This window comes from Watersipora subatra, chromosome 9 (assembly GCF_963576615.1).
Source record: "Watersipora subatra chromosome 9, tzWatSuba1.1, whole genome shotgun sequence".
NCBI lineage: Eukaryota > Metazoa > Bryozoa > Gymnolaemata > Cheilostomatida > Watersiporidae > Watersipora > Watersipora subatra.
The window spans coordinates 45,012,856-45,027,776 of record NC_088716.1 but is presented as its reverse complement, the minus strand read 5'-3'; the positions used below and the strand labels follow the sequence as shown (position 1 = coordinate 45,027,776).

At 35.1% G+C, this 14,921-nt stretch overlaps 1 long non-coding RNA gene across 1 annotated transcript; it reads right to left on the bottom strand.

Annotated features, from left to right (window-relative positions):
* Nucleotides 1–2,011: 2,011 nt before the first annotated feature.
* Nucleotides 2,012–10,729, bottom strand: LOC137405436 (uncharacterized). The gene is made up of 4 exons (XR_010979757.1): nt 10,700–10,729; nt 8,905–8,983; nt 6,634–6,769; nt 2,012–2,180 (listed from the first exon to the last, which is right to left on the bottom strand). It is a non-coding gene; the product is annotated as an uncharacterized lncRNA (long non-coding RNA).
* Between the last annotated feature and the right edge of the window lie 4,192 nt (nt 10,730–14,921).

Below are 14,921 nucleotides of genomic sequence, written 5' to 3'. Positions count from 1 at the left end.
TGCAATAACAGTAACCTATCTATACACACACTTCTATGTAATTTTTGTTATCATTAATTCAACATACTCGTGATTTATATTTTGTTTTATCAGTTCGTTTTAATGCTATCAGTATCGATTCACTTACCATTGTAACCATTGTAAAAAATCATACTTTATTTAGCCATTACTTGCTTATTATTTCACATTTAAATACCTTTACCATTGTTTTAGTTGTTCAATCAATTTATTTGAATAGTAAAAAATAGTACACATTCCTCATAAAATGAAGTTTAAAAGTTATGATGGTAAATGTTGTATAAGTTAAATAAAATAAATTTTTTGTGCAAAGACTTTTTGTTACACGAGCAACGCCCGGCATTCAATTAGTACAGTACATGTAATATAGTAATTAAGTAATATAAATATGTAGTATTATAGTGCTATAGTAGTATGATACTATGATATTAATTATCATCAAAACATTAATCATTCAGTAATTGTTATATTGCTATACATTGCTATATTGCTATACATTGCTATACATCGCGAATCGTCTATTAGCAATGTTGAATCGCCAAGTGATTTTTGAAAAGGGTGCAGCTCTAGTGAGAAGTAAGCAAGTGCAATGCTCTCTCTCTCTCTCTGTATCTCAAGCTCCCTCTCAAGCATCAACTTTTAATCAGAGAAAGTCTTCACGCTTTTGTTTACTAGTATTTTAAAAGACTTTTCATCGATTTCATTGATTCTATTTATGAAATCAGTGACTGCCCAAATACAAAAGCTACGCTTCAACTCTGATGTCATTGGAATCTACTGAAACGGACAGCGGTTATGAGTCACAGCTTGCTCTAGATAGCATAGAAGGGAACAGCTCTATTTACTTTGTCATAAATTCGATGCAATGAGAGCATGAGAGCATCTTAAGCCGTTCTCAAATAAACCACTATTGTTATCGTTATATGGCTGTCGCTGCGGGTGCTCTATTTCTACTACTAACCTTTGAACTGAAAATGAATTCTAAAACTTCGAACATGAACACCTAGAAAATTGATAAATTTCTGTTACATTTCGGTTAGAAACGTTTGAAAGGTTATAAAATTAGAACACGCCATAACAATGGCTGCTATTATGTCGTCCGGTGTTCCTGAAGAGTATCGTCATTGTTCATCCAAAATCTTTAGTCTTTAGGCAAGATTGTAAACCACATTATAGATTAATCTGAAACAATGGATATAATTTAGACCTTAGTGACTTTGAATCAGAGTTTAGTTCTGATGATTGTGCCAATCGATCCGCTTGGGTACACCGTCACTAAAATCATGGCAACCATTACGGCAACAGTGAAAGAATTAATTGTTATTGATGTAACCGAGTCATTATTAGTATCATTGTGTGGAAACTTTTCTACTGATCACTTTTCATTATGGGTTTATAAAGAGCAAAGAATGCCAAAGTGGCGGTCAATTAAAAGGTGGTGCTCTATTCTTCAACCCTTTTTCTAAAATGGGGTTCTAATCAAGGTGTCATTCAAAGAGACGTTCTTTTACAAGGCTATTAACAGTCCCTACTATGGGAAGTTGCATGACTCTATGAATGGCAAAAAATACAACAAACCTGACATCTAAAAATCATTTAAAAACTTAAGTATTCAAAAGCTTGTTGGTGAAAATATATAACCAAAATTTTTTTTACTATTTTTAATTTTGTTTTCGTAAAGTGAATTATAGCAACCACTAACGATAAAGCCTCATGTTTTAGGTTTAAATAACTAAGTAGCACTTACGCGGATCAGTGCTAAGAGCACCGTGTGTCCACCTTGGTGTATTCATTTTTGCTTATTAATCATAATAATAACTTAATAATAAATAAATAATAATAGTAACTTTACGTTAAAGTAAATTTATTTAATATCTTTGCAAAACTACTATTCGGCATCTCTAAAAAAATTCTCATTTTTCTGCATTAACCTTTTTAAGCATCAGAACTTTAAAAACTTCCTTAGTTGCGCTCAAAACTTACTAGGGCAATCCTTTCGGCATCTTGGCTCATCGGTCAGAGAGTCGACCTGAACTCCATTGCAGACGCCTGCACAGCTTTTATACTGGCCAAAAAGGGCTAAATAGAAGCAACCTTTGATTTCTCCCTTTATGTCGCAAAAGCTGTCGGTGTAAGTGCTCAGCTCCGAACTGCATTCCCAGCTACAGGAGAGAAACACTGAGAGCTGATGTCTGCTAGTTCAAACAAAGGAAAGTTTACTATTTGCAATAAAAACTTATTAACTCTAGCAACCACAAGTGCTGTGTGTACAGACCTGTGTGTACTTTCTGTTAGCAGCAACATCATAAGTTGAGCTCAAATATTGACAACAAAAATATTTGAACTGCAGGTGCTGTACCAGACCTTAACTTATGATGAACTCTCAAAACTGAATTGGTACTGGACCTTCGTAATAAATATCTATCAACATGTTTGGTAGTTATTAGAATAACAGGTAAATAAAGAATGACAGCGAACAGCAGAAATTTTAATCACAATTTTGCCATGACCGGGTTAGTCTGCAAGTTGGAAACAACGAAAATCCGCTAGTCAAGCGAGTTTTGTTACATGGATTTCTAGATAAAACGGTTCACGCTGGCAAATGATGGAAACGCTACTTGTGGATAATGATAGAAACGCTACTAGTGGATAATGATGGAAATGCTACTAGTGGATAATGATGGCAACGCTACTAGTGGATAATAATGGAAACGCTACTAGTGGATAATAATGGAAACGCTACTAGTCGATAATGCTCGATATGCTACTAGTGGATAATAATGGAAATGCTACTAGTGGATAATAATGGAAACGCTACTAGTGGATAATGATGGAAACGCTACTAGAGGATAATGATGGAAACGCTACTAGTGGATAATAATGGAAACGCTACTAGTGGATAATAATTTAAACGCTACTAGTGGATAATGATGGAAATGCTACTAGTAAATAATAATGGAAATGCTACTAGTGGATGATGCGCAAGAAAATGTCGTACAAGCTATTCCATTTTAAATATTTTTCACACTTCGGTAGTTCTTATATCGATTTTAGCAGTTAGGAATGCGCCGTTATAACTTCTGGCATAGCAATCTTTTTCTAGCAAGCCACCAGGATTAATCCGTATCATGCAAATGCCCATTGAAACACTTTTTGCTCGACAACTCAACGTGTGCACAACTCCAAATCTGCATCATCTTTGTCATGGAAACATAGAGAACAGGAAAATGGAAAGTCATGATAATCGAAGGTATCATGTGATCCTATCTATGATCTCAAGGTACGGCCACATGCAACAATTGTTTATGTTGATTCTAACCGAAATCACGAAATGAACGAAAAACGCAGAATTATTAAGCCGAAATTCACAGAACTGTGCATGTACACCGTGATTATTGACGAAACAATTCTAATTGGCTAAACAAATTATTAGCGAGCACGAATCTAGCAGCTTTTGCAATCTATATTGTCTGAGGTACATAACGCGACACACAAGAACTGACACGCAACTGACTTGATTACGCTACAGATTGCACCTCCTGCAACGAAAAATTCGCTGCTAAAAAATTGTTATTATTAAAAAAGAAACGATTTGTAGCCATAGTGTTCAAACGATAAAGAATCAATAATGGGGCAATCTAGGCAGTCGCATCGTATGTACTATGTGGAATTGCGCTGGTACTTTTATTGTGTGTCGGAATACTCATCTTGGACTATATAAATTGCAAAAGTTGCTAGAATCGTGCTCGCTAATAATTTGTTTAACTGATTAAAAGCGTTTCGCCAACGATTTCGGTGCGCATGCACAGCTTTGACAATTCTGTGAATTTCAACGGATTAATTCTGTGTTTTTCATTCACTTTATGATTTTGGTCAGAACTAAAAATCAACGAAAAAATCATTACGTGTGGTCGTACCTTTATACTCGCTTGCATAATAATTCACCAACTATACATTGCAGCATAATTAGATAATTTGCAATTATGCAGCTTTGACTACATGTATATATGTAGTCATATATATATATATATATATATATATATATATATATATATATACATATATATATATATATATCATATATATATATATATATATATAGTCACATATGTATATAGTCATATATATCAGCACTAGCGAAGTGGTCCTCAGTGCACAGGTATTAAAAATCAGCTTATAAACAATGAGAAGTAATGTAGTTGCCTGCCACTTGATATTAGCCTGGCACATTGCCAATGGATAATTTGAATAGGTTCACTAAGAAAAGCTAAGCACTTTCTCTCACGATTGAGCACACATAAAATTATGCTACCGCCTTCCATGACACAGAGTCATAACGGAGTCATAATGGGAGGGTTCGAAATACAATCTTCTGCGATACGGATTCTTTATTCCAAGTTTTAATAGCTAAAGCTGGATAAACACAAACAAACTTTGAGAATCATGATTATATACACTGGTATATATAGATATTGTCTAGTTACATATATAACTAGATGATTTCTGACAGAAACTTCTCGTGGCAACTCGAAGAATTTAGAGGTCTTCTTTTAACTCAATTACTTTGAAATGATATACATGTATATATGAAAATATATATATTCATCTTAGAGGGTTTTTGGCAATTTTTCCTATAACAATAGTTTGCTAATCACTAGTGAAAGAAAACTTGTTTTTTTATTATTTTATGACTGTCCATAAGCACAAGCTATACACTGATCACTTTCTATTATGAATTCATAAATATCAAAGAATGTAAAGTCGTGCGGCAAAGAGAGGTGGCATTCAATTAAAGGGTGATGTTGTATTTTTCAATCCTTTTTATCGTGGGGCTCTATTGTGATTTCATTTAAATATTTTTATATACATTTTTAAAAAATCAAAATTTGTATGTACTTCTTGAGGTGTTCCATTTTACAATTAGTCACAAATTCAGAGGTTTAACAGCTTTATGACCCTACAATGTTTGATATTCAGAGCAAATTATAGTTTGAACAGTTGTCAATACTGCAGCCCAAACAAAACTCGCAAAGTAAGCAGATCTCAGCGAAATCAATTGCAGTTAGTATGGAGCAGCTACACAAGCCTAATTTCAACTCTGAAAACTTCCAACACTTCCATCATTTAATTATTTTCTGTCTGATCAACTGATATCATTTGGTAAGTTCTAAAACCTGATTGAATTGACTTTTTTGTATTTTCATCCACCTGATAGGATGCAGCCGACCAATCTCTCAAATGCATCAGCTTCATAAAAACCTTCAAATCCTGCACGCTTAATTTGCTCAATTAAAATGTGTTTTCTAACAAGAACAAAAAAGCACAATGTGATGACTTCAGTCAGGAGGGCTGAGCAAAAGTCTGTATCAACAGATTTTGGAAAATTTTTCATTTAATTTCACATTCGTACATCCGGACTTTTAGGTTATAATTTAGTTACTAATTGGCCTAATAACATTTATTTAGATGAGTTTTGGATGAGCCAAAGTTTAAAGTCTGCGAGTAATATTCAGCAGCTAAGATGTTAAACAGTAGTAGATAAGCAAGCCAAAGTTGGGTACAACACCAAAAATTTCAAGCGATCATAAGCGTTCCTACCGAGCGTCGTTTTGTTGAAAAAAATTTGGTCCTTCTGAAAGCATAAGAGGGAAGAGTGCACATAATTTTTATCAAGAATTTATATTTAAAATTGCTTCCTTTTGGTTACAGGTACTTCTCATACAAGTCAAAATGGAACTGCAATGGGTCCAGTCTCCAATAATGAAAGAGTCTGTGTAACAATAATGAAACTTCCTGTGTCGTCTGAAACAGTACAACTTAAACGTCACATGTTTATTGTTTGTCGGTTGAAAAAAGCTTCTCGTAGCCTTGACATGTATAATATACCATCTAACACACTGACATACAGTTTGTGTATTACTTATGCATAAAACAGCGCAAAAAACTTCGCAAAAAAGTTTTTTTGACAGCTTACTATTTGGAACAGTAAGTTTATTCTATGGGCAGACTTTCGATGAAATGAACATGCCTAAATAATTTTATCTGATGTCATTAATATCTAGTTATTGTAGTTTCTATAGCAACTTTGCAGTTGTTTGATATAAGAAAAAGATTTCAATCTTTCCTATAATAAGAGCCGTGTTCGTCCATCTGTATGAAGCCACAGCTGGATGTTGGGAAAAAATTGCATCATATATGATTTAAACTCACAACATTCATGATGGTAGACCGACAATTTAAACTCCTGCCAATCTCGCACAGGGCATTGGACTGCCAGTGTGCTAGTTTTAATTTAAAGCCAAAACTAAAAATTCACCACTACTCAAATGGAAAATATGAAGAACTTCAAGCGAACATAAACAGTAAATCAGCAGTAATACACCATAGTTAATTAGTTACTTAACCAACTCTAGTTTTAGCATGAAAATAAACTAAAATTCATGAATTTGGTACAGAAAACTTGCAAGTACACTGTCAAAGAACTAGTAACTCCAACTAAAAATATCTCTGAAGCATGCAAACCAAGTAAATGTAAGTATTCACTCACTCTTAAACTGCCACTAAATGAAGGTTACTCAACTAAAGTGTCAAGCCATAGCGAGTGTAAACATTCACCTCTGTACATCCACCGGGGTAGTTGATGTTATTGCTGAATGCGAGGATGAAATAAAGGCAAAGATTAGCAGTACAAGCTTTTCCATAGACATCGTTACAATAGGGAGACAGTACAACATGATGGGGTTGGAGAAAACTAAAACAGGCAAGCAAAGCAAGATAACAACATTCAAAGTGCACAATGCAGGCAACAACAACAAACAAGCAGCAATTCAACTAAATACAGGCTCTTGTTTGATAACCTTATGCAGCCAATAACATAAGTAAACAGTCATGCTATTGTACTTCATAGCTGATACGCCGGTACTTCGAAAGTAAAGCTGGTAAATGGATCAAGCAATTGAATTCTCCTTTTAGTGCAAATCGTTCATACATGCTTCTAAGAGAACATTTAGACAGGCCTCATGGATTATCATTCATGTAAGCTTCATTGGCAATTCATGTGGTCCATATGGGAGATCACTATGGCCTCATGGGAGATCACCCAGGCGACCATGTGGGGATCACCCAATGAGCTTACGTGAAGGATAATCCACAGGATTATTTTATAGCAGTGGTTCTTAATCTTGTTAGATGATGTACTGAATTCCACCAGTTTCATAAGCGCTTGCATCGAACCATTTTTTATTTAAAAAAAAACATAGGCCCTACATGTATGATTTTTTTCACATTCAAGACAGGCATACGTTTTACAGTACAACGCAGGGCTTTAACCCCAATGCATTCAAAGAACAAAACCAATACTATGCATGATCTCATAACAAATTACATCTTTTCCTAAAGACACAAACTAGCAAATCAGTATGACTCTGCTGTTGTCTTTAAAAGACCTCCAGCAAACCCTTGAAAACTCACCGAACCCTTACGGTTTGATCGAGCTTAAGCTAAGAACCACTGTTTTGGAGGACACACTTAGTCCTTGTGGGGCGACCATTCCTCAAGTCTCAAGCCATCCAATGACATGACACTTTTATCCTAAACACCTTTAAAGAGTTCACCATAATCACAGGTTAGTAGTGAGGTGATTGCTCAGCCAGGCCAGCCCAACACTCAGTATATTAATACCTTAATAACTTCTGTATGAAACCCGTAAGTTTGACTACGCAACAGCTAACCTACCGTAATATATGAACGCTAGTTTTCCAGTTCGGTTCTTATCCCTTACACAGTCGATGCTCCTTTAATATATACCTTCTATCAAGTAACTTCCAAATACTGTAAATAATTTATGTGAAGTTTTTGCTTCGAACTATGTAAAAAAAAGCCCATAACGTAAAGTGTTAAGTCATTTTGAGTTCTCAAATTCCATTTGAATGATAACCTATATCGCCAACTTTGGGAGAGAAAAAATGACATGCGTATAGCGTTATGATTTATTATATATACAACTTCCTTGACACTCTAGTTCGTCGTGATAGTTCGTCGGATGTGTCGACAAAACAGAAAATAGGGTAGCTGAGCAATTGTTCTGAATGTTACAAGTAGGAATATCGTCAAAAGTTATCTTTTATCCTAACTTTGACCACAACATAGAGATAGACGACGAACAGGTAGTACCATTCATTTTATAACAAAGATATTTTGTTTCGCTTTATTGTAGGCATAAAAAATATTTGTTATTAGCTTTGTTTAGCATAATAGACTTGGTTGTTTAGAAAAAATAAGCAAATCGTTGTAAATGAAGGTCAAAAATATGCAGTCCCACTCAACTTATTGTAAAATTACCGCAGTCTTGGTCTGGTCTATAAAACCAGTGAAGTTGATCAGAAAAAGGAGAAAAATTGTCGATGCAAACCAATAATACTGCAGTTACGGTACTGTCCATGAATTAAACAGTAAAGTCTATTTTTTTCTTTTCTGTATGGCTAAAGGGGTAAGTTTGGAAATATCTTGGAGTGGATTAGACAATTTACATGTAGTTTACAGTTTGTATAATGTAAAATCCCTGTATCGTAAACGTTCCTGAAACCGACTGTTTACGTTGTAGGAGCACCTGCTGTACAAGGATGCCAGCCCTCGTCAACTACATAATGAAATTGCTGAGGCGCTATGTGTACTAAGAAAGGGTGAATAGTGAGCAAGTTGTCTAATCTCCAACCTGTAGTTATCTAGATAATTTCCGACCACTATTTCAATGCAAACGTATTGACTTATCGCAACTAGTACATGTACACAGAGCTTAGCAAAGGGAATCTCTAGCACAATCCAACTTGCTCTGCTAGCACAGCCATGCGAATTCCTCTCCTAAATGTTCACACCATACTCACATACAAACGAAGTTGACTCTATATTTCCAAGCTTAAGCAAGCATTGATCTTGTCTTTTAGGAATGCTATGTGTCTGGTGTGCCCTACAACAAAGCTTGGTTAGTTCGTATTACTAGTGTCAGATGAATAAACATACTGTTTGTGTCTCATTGTGAGTATGGAGTGTGTAGCTGTGAGCTACTAAAGAAGAACAGAAGAAGCAGATATTCTCATTACAAATGGAGAAGCTCAGGTCAAGGTTATTAATCAACCACAGAGACATTTACCATATGATACTTTCTCTGGCGTCATCCATAATCTCTCATTTCATCTTGATTAAATTTTATGTCAGTTTAAGATAGCTTTTCCGCTACAACTTTTTAGCAAATTTAAAAAATGATGCTAGAAATTAGTTTTTCATCACTTGAATGGTCCATTTACTTTTGCTGGTGCGAGTTCAAACTCTGAAAGTTGGATTACATCAAAAGAGGTATTGTAAACAAGCTAATACACACTTTAATGGAAACAGCAATGCTTAATACCAACAAATATGAAATGTACAATTGCTGAAATGCTAAATGTTGGTTAGGCTATTTACCAGCTAAAAATTAATTAAACTTGATCAGGTTGCTGGCAATTGTGAGCTACCAGTCACTTTGACTTGTGATCAAGGTACTACATACATTAGAAAGCTTTAGCAGTAAGCAATTTTGGATAGTTAAGTCACTCAAACAATCAATTTGAAAGCATTCTCAACTTTGGATGGGTAAATGACAGCCTATATAATAGGAAGCAGGACTGCCAAGTAAGGTCTTAAGAAAATGTGATATCTTACTTCTTGGAAAAGTGAACCGAGGAAGTCTTCAGGTTTAAAAGAGGGTGACACCAACTTACATCATGAAAAGTCTTTTTCTGTTGTTACATCAAATAATAGATGGCAACTATTCGTTGCACAAATTAGCGGTTGTCACAATTATTTCATTGACTAATGACCTTTGAAAAGCATTCCATCCATTGTAATAGCCAAATAAATGGTTATAAAGCACAGGCTACACGAACTGAAGCTTCAAAGGACCGACATTATGCATGGTGCAGCATGGTCCACATCCCTCGCAGTTTCATATATCGATCACAAGTAGTAATCAAGCCTTTTCCCAAGTAGTTTAATCGTACAGTCGCTGTTGAGCACAGGTGTCCTTTAGCGGGATATTGCTGAAGCCGGTGCCGGGCCGCAGTCTACACACACAAAAAAGACTGTTGTTTTTTGTGTGTGTAGACTACGGCGAGGAGTCGGCTTCGGCACTATCCCGCTAAAGGACACCTGTGCTGTTGAGTCAGTGTTGAGATTCACGAAAGTAAAACATTGTACGGCAACTAGGCTATTTTAAATTATATTTTTTTGCTTTTATCTGCTAGAAATCATATCAGTTCGAATAACTTAACAAAATTAAGAAAAATATGCCAGAAAAATGAAACTACAACGTGCACGCAATATGAATGCATTCAACCAACAACCAACGCAAATAACACAAAACGTGCTTTTAACGCAAATACCACCAACGTCATGCTCTAGTGGAGAACACGCTGGCCCCAATACCAACATCGAAATTGACACTAAACATCGTTTTGTATATCTTGATATGAGTGGACACTATGTAGAAGGAAATGCTACATGAAGATAAGTTAATTAACCACACTGATACTTATGACATGAATAACAAATCTGGCTGTTAAATACTATGTAAACTAACAGTAACTACTTACCTGTGTGTTTTATATTGGTGCTTTATATATTAGATATTAGTACTATGTACGCTTACAAAAACCGGTTGTCTGTGTTCTCTCTTGACTGTAGCTTTTCTACAAATATTCTAAAGCGTGTTATCGATGAACGCTCGCGCCTATTCGATGTCAACAACGGGCGGCGAGTGAGTAGGTAAAATCTAGTTCCTTATCTAAAAAGCCAAAGAGAAAGAAAATGTGTAGTAATCGCTGTACTTCCAACTACGTTGTACGTTCAAGGTTGAGCAATCTAAATAAGTCTACAACTACGTCCCGCACAAAAAAAGACACGCTGCTATGATGATTATTTGGAAAACCCATGAGGCAGTACCTCAAATTTAGACAAGGCAGGAACTTAGCGGGAATTTCCAGGTCATGACTAACTGTAAAACACGGTTTCCAATAATTACTACGGTTAGGCATACCAGAATTGTTTGACTGAGATGTTTTGAAGAACCCAGTTCGTGTACTTACATGTAGTATTGCTTCTTTTAATGAGTTCTTTCTACTTAGAGGAAAACCTTGATGACTTAGTATTAATTACTATAAAGTTCATCTAATGAAAATACACATAACACATTCTTGATTATGCATAGGTTGTCTGCTCTCTTTCAACCGGTCATCAAGTAATGTCTGGCAATGAATTCTAATTGAATGAAGTGACCAAAAATAGCACCCGAGGAAAAATATTAGGCTGACTTGTACATCCAATATGGCGTAGCCTAGAATATTGTACTGGTTAAAATGTGGTAAATAGAAGCAATCATTGATTTCTACATTTCTTTCACATTAGTTATTGGGATCATGGCTTAGCTCCACACTGTACTCCCAGGTACAGGAGAGAAACACTATTAATCATCTTCATTCCGAGAACTGAGGTCCGCTCGTACAAACAAAGTTCAGTTTACTATTTGCAATAATTAGTATGTTGCAGTTATATGGTTATAACAATGACATAAAGTCGATTCTTTTTGTTTAGTGTGCATTGAGAGGTGGAAGGCAAAGGAAATAATAATTTTTTCATTGTAGTTATCGCTTTACTGTCCAATAACCGAGCTCTTTTATTCCCAAGGAGCACTCTAAGATAGCTTCAGCTGATAGATGTGTCAAAAGACGTATCAAACATGTTAAGGCTACCAGAAGTTAATTTGACATAAACTGAACTTCACAATAAATTTTTGAGAAGAAAACAGTTATACCATCAATAGACATGTTCTGAGCAACATTTGCATAAGGATTTGGTTGAATGTTGAATAGATCTCAATTGTTTTGGAGAGTAACTTTAAAGTTTACTCAAGTGTATTCATTTGAAGGAGGTGTGTTCTCAAGCTGCTCTCTTTCCTCTACAAATATATAGTGACATATATTTAAAGAGGTGAATGTTGAACTTGATATTATATCATACTAGCTGTACCACTCAGCGTTGCCCGGGTAATAAAAAAGTCTTTGGACAGAAATTGGATTTATATTTAACATATAACAACGTTTCTCATTCTTACTTTCGAACTACATATCATGAGAGAAGTGTTTTGTGTAGTTGAAATAAATTAGGAGAAAATTAAAAACAACCGTAAAGGTTTTAAAACTTTGTCAAACAACCGTACCTTTCAAGCTAGTAGCCTGGCATATTGCCAATGGAAAATTCCACAAAGCTAGTTAATAAGGCTAGGCTTCCAATGACGGTAAGCCATGCCTTTGCGTCTGCATTGTTGTCCAGCTTCGCTGTTCCAATAGTAGCTATAGCCGGAAAACCGACAGATATACTGACATACAACAACACACGGACATACTTTGAGAAATAGATATAGACGTATATGAAAATAAGTTCAATCATTACTTTAATTGATGATGAAAAGTATTATGAGCGGCAGCAGCTATAAGCTAAACAGAAACTTACATTTACTTTATATACAGGGGGTAATATTATTATTGATGCACAATTACTATTAATGTTATTACCATAGAAGTCTAGTGTGCTGAGAGATTATCATGCTTGCCGATAAAACACGGAAAATAACTATCTGAACATTAATTCTGAAATAGTAAAAAGTGAATAATTGGTGCTGGAGGTGGCATGCAGTGCAGCAAAGCTGAATGTGTCGGTACAAATCTCGTAAAATGCAATCGTTTTTCTTAGCCACCAAATATGGCTTCGGATGGAAGGACACGGTGCTTATTATAGTAAGGCTTGTTGTTAGTTTCACAGCTAGACAGCTACACATAGGTAACAATAAATGGTTATGTCATAAACCCACAAGGTTGCTTTTAAAATTTAGAAGCTGTACTATTAAAGTTACATAAAAATTTACAGTAGATTTGGATTTATTTGTTGTCAACTGTGTGAAAGCTACAAAGAAACAATCTAAATATAAGAACCTAGAGGCTGAGATTCAGGCTATGCGGAGAATGACTATCAAAACCATTTCTCTCATAATGGGTGCATTAGGAGTTGTACTAAATTCAACCGCTACATAGCACTTCTATCAATAGACTTAGCGTCAGAAATTCAAAAGACAGCTCTACTTGACTATATAAAGGGGCAAACAACTTCACCTTTCCCATGTTTAAACTTATATTAAATAAGTCAATATTCAATACTATGTTTCTTTCCTTTTTTTAGCTCAAAAGGTTTTTTTAAAAAGTCAATGTTGGCCTGCTATTAAAATTTCTTATTTCTGTAGACAACTAAGTTAATTAATTTTTTGTTAGCATGAGATGTCTTGATGCTGCTAACACCAGATGAGTTGTAATTTTGTATGTCAAGTTAACAATGACTTTTGCTTTTGCAAGTAAATTTGAAGCCAGGGCAAACCATTTACTTTGATTTATCACATAAAAGAATTGTTGAAACTAGTACATGTAAGCTCATACACGATCTATGATGGAAACACCACTAATGCGCAAGAAACTGCCACGCAAGCTATTCCATTTTAAACATTTTCAATCCTTCAGTCCTTCTTAATTCGGCTTGAGTGGTTCTAAATGCGCCGCTGTGAGCTCTGAAGCAGGAATCCTTTTTTTTTTTAACAAAGCGCCGGCGATAATATGCATCATGTGAATGTCTATTAAAACTCTTATTGCACAATAACTCAATGTGCACACAACTCCAAATCTGTATCATCTACATCATGGAAACACAGAATAAGAAAATATGAACTCGTAGTAACTGTAGATATCATATGATCCTACATATGATATAAGACTCACTAGCATAATTTAGCAATCACACGTTTCAGCATAATCACATAATTTGCAAGTAAGCTGAAGTTGTATGGTTATAACACAAATATATATTTGAGCAATGATACACGTAAGCAAATAGGCTACAACAATTTTACAATATGTTGCGAATCTCGGATGCAAGAATCGTGAGCCATCAGCAAGAAAGTTGTTAGAATAGAAGTGAAAAACCTAGCTACATTCAGATAAAACATTAGGTATTACCAAGGTCAGTGTCAGGATTGATGAGAACTAAACGATCCCAGCTGCGTCTTCTCTCATCAGTCCATTCTTCTCTTTCTAGCAGAGCTTAGGTAAAGATACCATGAATTATGGGGATGAGTAATAATAACAGTAACAATAATAACTATAAACATGTCAATGATAATAAGAATAGTCATGATAATAATAATAATAATAGTAACATAACTGTTAACTTTACGAGCTGCAGAAGAATAGCGACAAATTCAGAAGCATACTCAAGACAGAACACAGGCTACATTTGAAATCTAATGTCAAAAAATTGTACATTGGCCAAGACACAAGCGACAGAGGCCTGATGCAAGTCTAAAACTCCTATGAAACAGCTATGTTCAAAGTAAATAATATATGCTATGTGTGAGAGGTCGTATCATTTTCAATACAAATGCGACATTTTATATAGTCCACAATAGGCTCCCAAAGTGAAACTTGTTCATGTGCTTTAGACTTTTGTGGAGCCAAGTCATTCCCGACATTCATGAAAATGTAATGTCTGTAACGTGCGGTTGATATGACCTTCCTAAACGTCCACGAACAATACTGTTTTAAATCCATCATCATTGAAAACAAATTTCTCAGTTTTTTGCGTTCACCATGTTGACTAACATCACTTTTAATAAAAAGCTGTATCTCGGGTTAAGCCGCTACGATTTCAATCCTGAAAGCAGTTTTGAAAAGCTGAGAACTTTTTCTATTACATAAAGTTAAATGCAATTTTGTGATTCAATCTTATTTGTATTGAAAAATATATGACCTGTAGCATATAGTAAAAGCCCAAAT